The 13817-nt window shown below is 41.9% G+C and overlaps 1 protein-coding gene across 1 annotated transcript in view; it reads left to right on the top strand.

Annotated features, from left to right (window-relative positions):
* LOC145406359 (uncharacterized) overlaps positions 1 to 13817 on the top strand; it is a 110745-nt gene that overhangs the window by 9829 nt on the left and 87099 nt on the right. The gene's annotated exons all lie outside the window — the stretch shown is intronic.

Raw genomic sequence — 13817 nt, 5'->3', positions numbered from 1 at the left:
TGGGGGGTGGGGATGGTGGGGGGCATTGTGGGGTATGGGGGGTTGTGGGGAGGGTGTTGGGGGTGGGGGGTCAGGGATGGCAGGGGAGTGGGGGTGAGGGGAGGTGGGGGGCAGTGGAAGTGGTGGTGGAGGTGGGGATGGTGTGTGGGTGTGGTGGTAGGGGGAGGTTGTGGGGGTGGGGAGGTTGTGGGGGCGTGACTGCATATGCAGACACCCATCTTTTTGGCCCTTGTACTGTTGGACAGCATAAGTGGACACCCGTCTTTTAGGGGTTAAATTAGAGTGCCTTTTAACTAATTGCTCCAGCAGTAAAGAAAATCATATCAGTATTGAGAAACGATGGCAAAGAGCTTAAAAACCCTTTGGTCTAACCCTTCTTTAATGTCACTGTGTTCTCATACAAAGTACTGTAACATGTTTCACTACAAGGCTGGAATGTTTTGGTGTCACCTTTGCTGAGCATTTACCTTACAAAATTTGTCTCATGCTAGCTGAGCTGTAACTTTTTTATTTTCTAAGTGTACTGTATATGTCTATATGCTTTGATTGTTGGTCAGAACCTTTCCTATTGTGGATTTTTACCTGTGTTCCTTTTGGATACTTTTCAGTTGCCACAGTGTTAGTGATATGTTTTTAGCAGTTTTCTTTGAGCATAACCATCTTCACTGCGCTTCAGCATCCCACATATCACACACAAAACCGGCCTGTATAGTTTCCCCTTTGTTGTTACTAGCGGGCCATGTTAATAGTTTTGTAAACGTCTTCCAACTGCATCTGACACTTATGAATGAACTAATCTTTGTACCAGTTTCCATGTTAATTGAATTCCTCAGAGAACAAAACCCATTACCACACTCAGGAACCATATCTCACATTGCAACCTTTTCCAGCCTTGGTTGGATCACATGATCTCTCTTGCATTGCCCTTGGCACATTCATACTGGTAACCAGTTCAGTCATATCTTGCAATTTACTCTTCACCTTACTGTACCTCTTATGTACCCAGCTTTGACACACACTTCACAAGACAGGTTCCCAGTGACCCCTTTCCTTCATATAACACACGTCAATCGATGAATTGCCATGGGTTTTCAGGTCTAGGTTGTCATGGGATGTTGTATGGTGATGGTTAGGAGAGTGCTGTGGAAAAATTCAGGGAGTGGGAGGGAGGATAAGAAGTCTGTAAGTTTTAGAGTGCATAGTTTTTGCATATTTCATCACTGAATGTAGATATTCTTTTTATACTGAGGTGGTGGTTTCTTTGTTGTGTCCAAATGTTGTGTGGGCAAGTGACCTTATGGTGTTGAGTCTTGGAGTTAATTTATTTGTAATCTTTGTGATGTGTTGTTTAAATGATATTGATGTATGTTACAGCAAAGAGTGCGTGTGTGTGCGTGTGTGTGTGTGTGTGTGTGTGTGTGTATGTGTGTGTGTGTGTGTGTGTGTGTGTGTGTGTGTGTGTGTGTGGTAGGGGAGTGTTATTTATGGTGAGGTGTGAAATGTGACTATGTTCTGCTGACTGAGGTGGTTTGGGCATGTAGAGATGATGAGGGTTGACAGTTGTGTGCAGAAAATGAGAAGTGTTAACGTTAGGGATAGAGTTGTGAGAGGTAGACCGAAAAAGGCTTGGGATAAGGTCACTGAGTGTGCCCTCAGGGATAAGGGACTGAATATGGAGGCTGCCAGAGATTGAGCAGCTTGGAGAGCCACAATTAGTGACACATGCAAGCACGTTGAGGCCTTTAAAAATGAAATGAAACAATACCATTTCAATGCATTTCTTTTTAACCATTCAGCAGTCTGATGCACTATACTATACTCTCTTCTTTATGGAGCAGTTTCTCTGACACATGCAGGGATATCATGAGTGTGTACTTATGCTGTGTACTGTACTGCACTGGTGCAGTGGATTGGCCTTGTTACTCTCAGGCAGTTATTAAATGTGGAGGTTTACTGAGGTAGGGCACTCTGTAGATCAGGATGTGGCCCATAAGGGTCTGTGCATCCCAGGGATGTTGGGATTTACTGCTTGCATAAGCATCTTTTCACTCTCAGTCCCCTAGATTATGCTCTTGATTGGGTAGTGCTGGATTGGATGATGGATGAATAAGCCAATTTCACATCCTAATTCTGTTATGGTACCCTTTCTTCTGTTCCAAAATGCTCATAAATCATAGTACATATCACAATGCTTGTTCATGAAATGCCATTTATTAATATGAAATCATGTTTCCCTTGTTTTTCAGGACCAGTTGGATGCTTTTTGGTGTGGAATCACTTAGATCTCTAAAGAAATATAAGGACATTTCTTTGCACCAAACATTTGTCAGTTCAGTCTTGAGGTTGTCCAGATTGGGTGTCTTCTTCTCTGCCATGATTTTCTTCATCTTTACCCAGCAGTTTTCTGTTGGATTTAGATCCGGACTGTTGCCAGGCCAGTTGAAGACCTCAATCCAATTATCCTGAAGCCAATTTGTCACCTTTCTTGGCTTATGACATGGAGCTGAATCGTGCATGAAAAAGCCACACCCATGAATAGCAAAAAAGTTTAACAAATGATTGTTCAGAACTTGAATGTACTGGCCACCATTCATCATCAAGTTCTTAGGAAGAAAGTAGAGGCCTCCCCTCCCCATTTCACCTGAGAAACACCCCCCATACCATCACTGATCGTGGGTGCTTAACAGTCGGCACCGTGTAAGCAGGGTCATATCGACTACAAGAGGCAGGGCGACGAACTTTGGCAGAACACACCTGGAGCACTTGAAATGTGCTTTCATCAGAAAATTCATCAGAAAACATAACTTTTCTCCACTCATCCGATGTCCAGTGTGCATACTTCTTGGCAAACTGAATGCACTGCTTCTTCATGCAGTCAGTGAGAAGCGGTTTCTTGTCTGCGGTGCAGCTTGGCAAACCCAGCTCCTTCTGCAAGCGGTGTCGGATAGTTCGAACTGAGACATTTTGCAACAGCTGGGGATGCATTCTCTTCAATTCTGCTGCTGTCAGCCAAGGATTCTTGAATACTTCCCTCTTCAGAAGTGTATCTGTACCTCTGGAAGTCGTCCTCTTCTTTCCACCGCCATGCTTGTGCTCTGGTACGACAATAGGTGGCAGGCCGCATGCTGCACGAAGAATCTTCATGGTGGTCAACTTTGTGCGTCCAGTATTTTCACAAATCGTGATGATAGGGACATTATCCTGCCTCCGTGCAATGATACAGACCCTCTCATCCCTTGATTAGTGCTTTCCATGCATGACAACTTGACTCTAGGAAAATATCAGGGCAACAGTAATGCATACAAAAAGAGGGAGGTTCAAGCTCGGAGCGACGGGAACTTATACTTCCACTCTCGCTTCTGGGCAAGCACTGACCTGCTGAGTGTTTCACCACCTCCCGCCACCACCAGAGGATTTGCCAGTTACTTCTTGCCCAAAAAAATTCACTTGGCAGAGGTGGAAACGGAAAGCAAAGTCAGGAAACTCTCCCCTAGCAATTCTGTGTGTAGGTCCTAAGTCAATTTGTGGTGGGTGTAAACCATCCATCCTGCTTTTGCCTGTGGCCATTTTGAAAAAATAACTTTACAGCTTATCTTGCAAGATCTGTCACTTACTGCTGTATGAGAATGTTAGCAATAATACACTTTCATGCTGGGTCCTCTTCACCTCCTTAGATTACCCCTGAAAATGTTATCAAGATCTCCATTACTTTTCTCCAGAACATCGCACTTTTTTTTTTTTCCAGTGTTTACAAATTACAATTCCCAGCTGTTTAAAATTTTTGTCCTCAACAAGCACCACACTTCCCATTCATCACACCTCTGCAGTTCATTGTAACTTGTCTCTCTATTTCCTAGCAAGTTTAGTCATACAGTAATCCAGTTAAGTCCCAGGGTTTCTGTCCAGTGACAAAAAAAAAAAAAAAAAAAAAAAAAATCCCTTTTTTAAAAATCAGAGTTTTTTCATGATGATATGAAAGAGCATATTTTAAGCATATTTCCATTCTTAGGTCAGTAGCCATCTACAGTAGTACTATCTAAGCGAGTGTTTCAAGCTTCAGTGGAGACAGCATTAAAAAATTCAACGTAAGCATGGGGAAAGTGATGAGTTGGGAGAGTGGCTAAAGAGAATTTCGGATGCCACCACATAATCTATATCAAGTCACTATAGTCGCGGCGCACAACTCTGAGGTTGTCATTATCATACACTGGCAACCTACCATTCAAAAGTGCGTCCAATTTTCTATCATATTATACATGAATCATATTATTATACATGAATATATTATACACGAATATTATTATACACAAACACATTATGCACGAATCACATGCATCTCATATTATACACGAAATCGGATGCGCTGTTGAGGGGTAGGTTGCCAGGGCACGATGATGACAACCTCAGAATCGCGCACCGCGACTATAGTCGTGTACAATATATAGACCAGCATAAAGTATTGAAAATTTCCGGTAGTTTTTTAATCATCCCCCCCCTTGCCTCAAGTGATGTAGCTAAACGACAGTTACCCACTGGGTAGCATCATGTGTTGTAAGTTGCAGTTCATGGGTTAACAGCCAGTTTCCTTGTTGTAAATAACTAATGTAGGCTATACAGTACACCCCCCACCCTTTCTGAACCCACCTCATTCCTCACCAGTGTTATTGGTCCCCTACTGGTCAAACCAGTTGGGGACTGCAGGTTTGCAGGGCTATTTCAGTACGTCAGTACATCTGTCACTCCTCGCACAATTTTGTGTCCGCTCTATAACTTCCACATGGACAGATTTCTATATAACTACACACAAATGTTCCCCATACTATGACGGTGTGTCGCGTGCAACGACCAGCCATCTGCCCCTAAGGTCAAGGTTGCACTTGGGGCTCAAACAAGGTTGGGTGCTGCCATACTTAACAGCCATACGTACATTCGTGTCCATTCTGTTTGTTGCGTGGGGAGATCACTAAATGAATGTACAAATGTGTTGCTGTCATACCCACATTTCATACACAGTACATATGTATGGTTATCATCTGGTAGGGGACATTGTAGTGTGTGGCAATACTTGTTAGGGACTTGTTTTTGTAGTGCTTTACACTTTTGTCAACTACCCAACCGTACGTCTTCCCTGGTAGTGGTAGTCGTGCTTAATAAACTAATCCCCCTGTGATTATTGCACGTCTTTCTTTCATTTCCCACAGTACAAAGGGAATCTTTTATAAAAACTCCCCATTTGTATTCCATCATTCCACACACTCGCCATCATTCCACACACCCACCTTCCCACCATGCCTGTATTTGACATTCATTGTTCCCCACACTTCCATTCATATCTCCCAGCAAAGTAACTTTTGCATACATCTGTCTTTCTTTTAGGCCTATACATTCATTCACTAGCCCTTAGAAAGTGTACATATAAATTTCTGTTTTCCTGCTTCCTTGTTCATTGGTGCTATGCATGTACACTTAAAAGGTACCATATACTATACACCTCTGTCTTCATCGTGCATTCATGCCATGTAACCTAAGTCTTGCATCAGCAAGCTTATGGTATATATATATATATATATATATATATATACTTTAACACACTGTTTTATCATCTAGACAGCAACAGACCAGTGTGTTCTTTCTTCCTGCCCCTATATTTTGGTTTCAGATCTGACCCCACCACCTTCTTATCTTTGTAATTAGTCTTCTCCTTCTCACACTTCACTGTCTAGTATACAGGTATATACAGTAATTGTATGTGTCCATAAACACCATTTTTCAAATCATCTACTAAAGTAGGTTCAGTGTGTGCTGAATAGGACATCAAAGCTCATCTTTGGCATTCGCCAGAGGCTCCAAACTTTTTCTGCATTTGAGTTCCACTGGTTGCCAGTAAAGGCTAGAACAGAGTTTAAACTGTGTTGTGGTAGGTGGGGGCACTCAGCATCCATTCACTTGATGTAGTGCTGCTCTCAGGTGTCTGCCCTTTCCTTTCCTCCATCCTTCTTTCCTTCCACCCTCTTCTGTCTTTCATTCCTTCATTCTTTCATCGTCCTTCTGCCTACGGGTGATTTTACACTCTCTCTTCTGTCTTTTTTTCCTTCATTCTTTCTTCTTCCTTCTGCCTGTGGGTGACTCTACACAGAGTGACAAGCCAAATGGTACACCAGGAAACCATTTACAATACTATGCTGGGTGGTAACCATAAAACCAAATTATGGCGCCTGGTGGTTTAGTTGGTAATAAAGGCGCTCCAATCAGATTGAGCCGGTGAAGGTTTATATCCAAGGGGTGGTTGGGGTTTATTGCTCACGTAATACCACTCAGGGATGAGTGAGGCTGGTCTCTCTCATCTTAAATATCAGGACCAACTTGCCTAGCCCCGGGCTCCTATGCTTCTCATGGGGCAACGTAAGATTGGATGATGGATGGATGGATTGATGTACTATTTTCAAGGTCCCTCAGTTTGGTGAACCAAACTATCATGCTGAATTGTCGAAACTCACTGGTGCACCCAGGTGTGACGTTACAAAGTGAAGATTATCCCTTGTTCCATGATGAACCTAGAGCTGTCCACCAGTCATCTTTCCATGACTGATCTTTTTCCTGTACTGCCCCTACATCATGTAATAAATTGTCATTACATGATGTAATTGACTTCTGTGGAATCTTTTAAGAGACAACTCAAAGCCTTTCTTTTCAAAGAGCTATGTTCTGGGGAGAGTTGTTGTGAAGAACAATTACTGGTATTTGATTTAAATTGCTGCAGCTTCTGCTGACTAAGCATTTTTTTTTTTTTTTTTTTTTTTTTTTTTTTTTTTTTTAGGGTGTCATGCGTGAGTAGATTCTTGTTGAGAGAACTGGTGCTTTTGAGACAAGAATTGTTATTATTATTGTTATTTATTATTATTATCATTTTATCATTATTACCGGTTTTATAGTAAGTGGTAGATGGGGGTGCTCCTCGTCCACTCACTCGATGTAATGCTGCTCTCAGGTGACTGCCCTTTTCTCTCTTCCTTCCTTCTTTCCTTCCTTCCTTCTATCCTCTTCTGTCTTTCTTTCCATCATTCCTTTCTCTTCCTTCTGTCTATGGGTGACTCTGAAGAGTGACAAGCCAAACAGTTTCCAGTACACCAGGAAACAGTTCATTATGTTGGGTGGTGACCATATACCGTATTTCGCGGCATGTAAGACGCAGCATTGTGAAAGACGCACCCTAATTCTGGCAGGGCAGTTCTGTGAAAAAAAAGTTTGCCCCAACCAAGACTGCAGTAAGGTTTCTTGATAAGAGCCATTACCACACAGATACACACTCACCTTTCAGAATCTATTCATTACTGATCATCAGCCTTTGGTTTCTTTTTTTATATACAAAGAATGGTACAGGAAAAGAAAACAATGCCCCTTCTTGACAAAACGTGACTGATATGAGCCACTATCACTTAGATACAACACTCACCTTTCAAAATCTATTCAGTACTGCTCATCATCCTTTAGTTTCTTCTTTTATGTACAAAGAATGATACAGGAAAAGAGAAAACAAAACCCCGTCTTAACAAAACGTGACTTCAAACCACGAGGCCATCTCAACTTTGTTGATAAATATGTATCAGTAAACTGATATTAACACTGTTTTTAATATTTTATGAATTTAAAACCACAAATGAAGTCAATAAACTCGATTCTTTCATTCACTGATGAAAACATAAAATACAATGAATGTTCACATCAGTTCATTTATCCTAAAAGAACCCCGTCATAGTCCACACCTGTTACGAATTTCCTCACATTGCCTTGACTCAAGCACAATATCAGACGACTACCATCATTAATCATGCACTCTAACTAACCTGTAATTACCTCCACAAATAATATAAAAAGGTAGCACTTGTAAATACACAAATTACAATGTTTTACAACCAAAGTTCGATATAGCAAGGCTGCTTGGGAACAGGATAGACAGCTGTTTTTACTCTCTTCTCTCAGTATCACTCCTTCATTGTCAGCTGTGTTTGCCTTGCAGCATCAACAATTAAAAATGTATGCTTCACTGATCATAATTTACTATAAGCATTCATTTCAAAACATACTATGGTGAAAACATCCATTGTTACACCTTAGTAACACTGCTGCCTCCCAGTCGCTAGACAGCAGTCTCTACCTCTTCCTCTCCGTATCACTTCCTCACTGTCAGCGATGTTTCCCTTGCAGCATCAACAGTTAAAAATACGTTCTTCACTAATCACAATTTACTAAAAACAGACATTCATCTTAAAACTTGTCGAGAATGGTGAAACTATCTCTTAGCAACACTGCTGCATCCCAAGCGCTAGACAACTAGCTCAACCCTCTTCTCCCAGTATCACTCCCTTACTGTCAGCTGTTTTCCTTGCAGCATCAACAATTAAAAATGCATATTTCTCTTACCAGAATTTGCTAAAAACAGACATCCATCTCAAAACATTCGAGTACTGTGAAAACATCCATTTTTGGTCTTAACACTGCTGCCTCCTAGTCGCTATGGTACACACACACACACACGCACACATGTACACACCACATGCAACATTCGCTCACCTCTGAAACATTTACATCAGTCCGTTTTGGAGTACCCAGTGGCTTTATTATAGGCCAAAAACATCAAAATGTATTTGGTTGTTCAATATAAATATCATCACTTAAGGACATGAAACATCTCAAACAATTTATTCATCCAAACATCGTCAGTGCAAGACTAAAGGTGTACAGCACCATTGATCCTAAATTTTCCATGGTTGCATCTGTCATGATCACCTAAAACCTATATTCACTTCATATTACTGACATGGTGAAAATTTCACTCGTCTTCAAATCCTGAGAATTCATCACTACTTCCCCCGAGTCCTGAAGCATTACTGGAAGTCATCACCACGGTCATCATCACTGTTTCACTGTCACTTTCATACAGTAAATGGTCCTCAGTACCATCCATTGAATTGCTTATACCACACTTCATACGATTTTAACTTGGCAATCGTTTTAACTGAGCACAGGCGATATTCAGACTTGGGGCATTTGATACAGCCCACATTAACCTCCTCAGTACATGTTTCCTGAACTGAATAAAATCATTTGGCGAGCATGAATAAACTACCCTATAAAATACATTGCTGGGCTGAAGGGATTATAATAAGCGGATTATCAGTTCCCTAACCTGACTCTTCCCACTTCTACTTCCTTAACTACACCCACACCAAACTCTCACCTACACCTTAGGATTCTGGTCGTTTCGGCCGTAACGTCCAAAATGGCAAACGATTTTACAACCTAACCTAACCTAACCTAACCTAACAAATTTGGACGTTACGGCCTAAATGATCCCCATTGCCGATCATGAGAGCTTTGCTTAGGCAGCAGAGATGCAGAGAGTGAACGTTGTCAATCATTCTGATCGCTTCGTCTGCTAAGAATACAGAAATGGCGGACGCTGATATGAATGCCCATCAGGCACTGCTATTTCAGATATTGCATCAGTTATGCTACTCAGTGAATTTTATCCTATTTTCATAACAAAATACTGTAATTGGGTGTGCCCTGAGTTGCATATACATTGCTAAAGTACTTCACTTGGCTGAAAAAGTGAAGCTGTAACTTCGTTAGCTTCCTAGAGTAGGGTGTACGCTAGACACTAAACTGCTAAGTTGCTAAACCGCTAAACCCCTTGACGGTATTGGCCAGTTGAGCTGAAAACAATCCCGTGAATGCTTTGTGTTCTTGAACTTGCATGTTTTAATATCTGCTGCATATACTGTATACACTCACAAAATGTCACAAAAGTAACTGACCTAATTAGGGTTACTGTATTTCCATACGTGACGAAAGTCTGTTTTGATGACTTGGCAGTTTCACTAGCTAGCATCTCTCCAGCATGATTGCTTTGCTAGTTAGTGAATGGATGGCAAGCAAAGTGGTCATGATTGCCTTTCAGAAGGTTAGCAGACAGTTCACCAGTGAGCACGTTAGCTTGCTAGAGTAGGGTGTACGCTAGACACTAAACTTCTAAGTTGCTAAACCGCTAAACCCCTTGACGGTATTAGCCAGTTGAGCTGAAAACAAACCGTGAATGCTTTGTGTTTTTGAACTTGTGTGTTTTAATATCTGCTGCATATATACACTCACAAAATGTCACAAAAGTAACTGACCTAATTAGGGTTACTGTATTTCCATCCGTGACGAAAGTCTGTTTTGATGACTTAGCAGTTTCACTAGCCAGCATCTCTCCAGTATGATTGCTTTGCTCGTTAGTGAATGGATGTCAAGCAAAGTGGTCATGATTGCCTTTCAGAAGGTTAGCAGACAGTTCACCAGTGATCATGTACGTTAGCTTGCTGGAATAGTGCGGATGCTAAACTGTTAAATTCCTAAACCGCTAAATATCTTCACGATGTTAGCCAGTTGAGCTGTAAACAAACCCGCGAAAGTTTTGTGTGTTTCTGATCTCGGGTGTTTCTTAAATCTGCTGCATATACACACTAGTGTATATTATTTTTAAAAATAAAATCAAGTCTGCATACTGTAGAAAACACCTGTGGTTGCTAAGCATTGAGATGATCATCTTTATAAGAGTTTCTTCTCAATGAAGCCTAACTAACCTGCCTTAGTCTAACGTGCAGGACGCATGGGGATATTTTAAGGTAACTTTGAGACAAAAAAGTGCGTCTTATATGCCGCGAAATACGGTAACCAATTTTTTTTTTTTTTTTTTTTTTTTTTTTTTTTTTTTTTTTAAAGGAGAAGAAGAAGAAGGTTAGGCCTATTTAAGGTGTTCCAGCTGGATTGAGCCTGTGTAGGTTTATACCCAGGGAGTGGTTGGGGTTTATTGCTCACGTACCATATTGCCACTCAGGGATGTGTGAGGCTGGTCACTCTCATCTTAAATGTCAGGACCTACCATACTTGCCAAGCCCCGGACTCCTACACTCCTCATGGGGCAACACAGGATCATCATCATCATCATCATCATCATCATCATCATCATCATCATCATCATCGTCGTCGTCATCATCCCCAAGCATAAGGGAAGAAGAGTAGCTGCTCTACTACCTGCTTATCTTGCATACACTATTTAATTTAAAGTCACTGCAAAGAAAAGGGGCAGATGAGGAGGGGAACTCTTATTCTAGGTATTTGTTTAGGGATGTGTGAGGGCCACTGGCTAGTACTGTACTTGTCACAAACATCCTCATATGATACAGAAGGGAGGGAGATTGTAAAAGGAACTTCCTTTTTCATGTGATGATTTAACTCATGGAGATCAAAGAGCTATGCTCTGATCGTGTCACCTATGTGAACTTGGGAAACTGGGTTAAGATGATGATGAAATATGACTTAGCTACAGTAGGTTTACTGGTAATCTGTGGTTTATGACCTATGCACATTTTAAAATTTAAGCTGTAAAAATATCATCATCATCATCATCAATCTTTAATGCCCTGCTCCCTTTGGCTTGAGATGATTATCTGTGAGAGCACAGTAAGTGAGTGAAGCTGTGTGCAGAAAAGAACATAGAAAAGACAGCCCCTGAAGGCAAACTGAATAAAATTGAAATGAAGTTCAGGGAAGAGATGTCAGATTCAGGGAACTCATTGAATTGCTGTTGGTGGTAGGTGGTGGGTGCCCATCATCTCTCTCATGTGATGTAGTGCTGACTACTACTTCCTTCACCTTTGTTTTTATTTTTCTTTGTCTACTGCCCTCTCTGTATTTCTCCCATTCTTCCTGGCGTTTATTTATTTATTTATATTTTTTACTAATTCCTTCCACTTCAGATGGATCTACACTGACCGACAAGCCTGATAGTTTCTTGCAACCCAGGAAACCATTTACCGTACAATGCTGGTTGGTAAACATAACCAAATGACAAGGTGATGTAGAACCTTCTATGGTACCCCTGTTAAGTGGGTGCAGAGACACAATTGTAGCATTCATTCAGGAACTAAACCTCCACACTCTTCATTATAACATTGATTCACTGCATGGAATGGCCCTGCAGGGATGATACCTTGCCTGTGGGTGATGGGTACTGGTATGCTTAGCTAGACAGACCAGGGTTACTCACCTACAGCAACAGTTGGATTGCTGCAGGAGACCACACAGTTTGAAAAGCATGCATCATTTGGAAAAAGGATAACATTTGCATCCGTGGAAGACTGCCTTTCATAATGTAGCTGTGTTGCCTACTGTATTGTATGATGTATGTTATGTATAAATATTATGCAACCCAATTGCTACTCTTTAATTCTGAGCTAACTTCTATACCTGCTGCCCTCATCTTAACATCCCTTAGCCTGTAGGTTTATCCATGTACAGTATAGCAACCAGGTACAGTAATCACTCCAATATCCGGATCAATAGAGCCATCGGTAGGTTCGGATATTGGTTTTGTCCGGATATTGGGCCCCAGCTTATGGACTTGTACTTACGGACCCTAACACAGAGAAACACCTATACAACTCCCTCCGGACATGCATAGCACCTATTTAACACCCAAATCACACCAATAAGGCACATAAATGACTGAAATAAATGCAATAGACACATAAAATGTGGGTTTAGAAGTATGTTCATACATTAATAAACATTCTGGTACTTATGGACTCTAACCGAACCTAACCTAACCGAACCTAACCGAACTCTGAAAAACCCATTCCTACTGCACATGCATGAGGTAAGTTTAGTATGGAAAGAAGTACAGTATGACACTTTCTGGTAAGTATAGTATGGGAAAAAAATACAATATGAAACATTCTGGTAAATATAGTATGGAAAATAGTACAACATGAAACATTTTGGCTACTTACAGCAAGTCCCTGGCCACCTCGATGAATAACCGCCTCCTCTCGGACTCTGACAGTAAGAACGATTTCCTGAAGCACTTGCACTACACTCTTCCTGAAGTCTTGCACTGAACTTAGTCACTAACACACAGAAGTCCGTTCTTTTCACAGTGTTCACTTTAGTCCAAATAATGTTCCATTAAATTTAAGTGTTGCACATTAACTTTTCCCAAGTTTTTTTAAGTTTCCAAAGCCAAAACAAAGAAGGTTAGTTACGTTAAATTTCTTTTCTACTTAGTCTTTTCTCCCAACTTGAAAACCTTAACACAACACACCGTTTTTTTCACTGCACAACACTCAAAATTCCCGTGTGGTCTAGTGGAGAAGTTCTTGCTGTTTATTCACTGTCAGAGCCCGAGAGTATCACTGGCAGGCGTCCAAGGGGTGCATCGGTGGGTAGTGGTGATGGCGTACCGACTACAGAAGACTCTGAAGACAGCCGCAAACTCACGTCGAGCGGTGACTCCACTGTAGCTGATGTGCTGGGCTGTGGCTCGAAGCATGAGGGCCTGTCTTGGGGAGGCAACGGAGTGGAACCAGGGCTTGGCACAGCGGGGTCACGGGCCTGAAAAACTGTCAATCGTTGACTGACGCAAGGACCGACGATTCTGGCGATTGATGATGCGCTGCCGGAAAGCACGCACTTCCTCCACGAGTCCCAAGGGCCCCATCTCCCTGTCGCAGTCCGGGTGTTCCAGGTAGTCTAGGACGAACTCTAGATGTTCCCGGAGTGCGCTCAGCTTGGGGATGGCTGGAGTAGTGTCCTGCTGGGCGGAGTCTGCATCATCATCGCCTTCGTCGTCGGAATCTTCAAGTTCGGGACTGACACCAGCAACCGAAGACGCGATCTCGATATCAGACAACGTCTGATACCCAGGATCGCCCTCGTCGTCGTCCAACCACTCACGAACATCGTCCACATCAACATCGCCGCCGTGCGTACGCAGC

The sequence above is a fragment of the Coenobita brevimanus genome, chromosome 70 (genome assembly GCF_032717465.1).
Source record: "Coenobita brevimanus isolate Jiangsu-jjx chromosome 70, ASM3271746v2, whole genome shotgun sequence".
NCBI classification, from domain to species: domain Eukaryota; kingdom Metazoa; phylum Arthropoda; class Malacostraca; order Decapoda; family Coenobitidae; genus Coenobita; species Coenobita brevimanus.
Note: the sequence above shows the minus strand (reverse complement) of the source record. Positions and strands in the feature narration are given on the sequence as shown.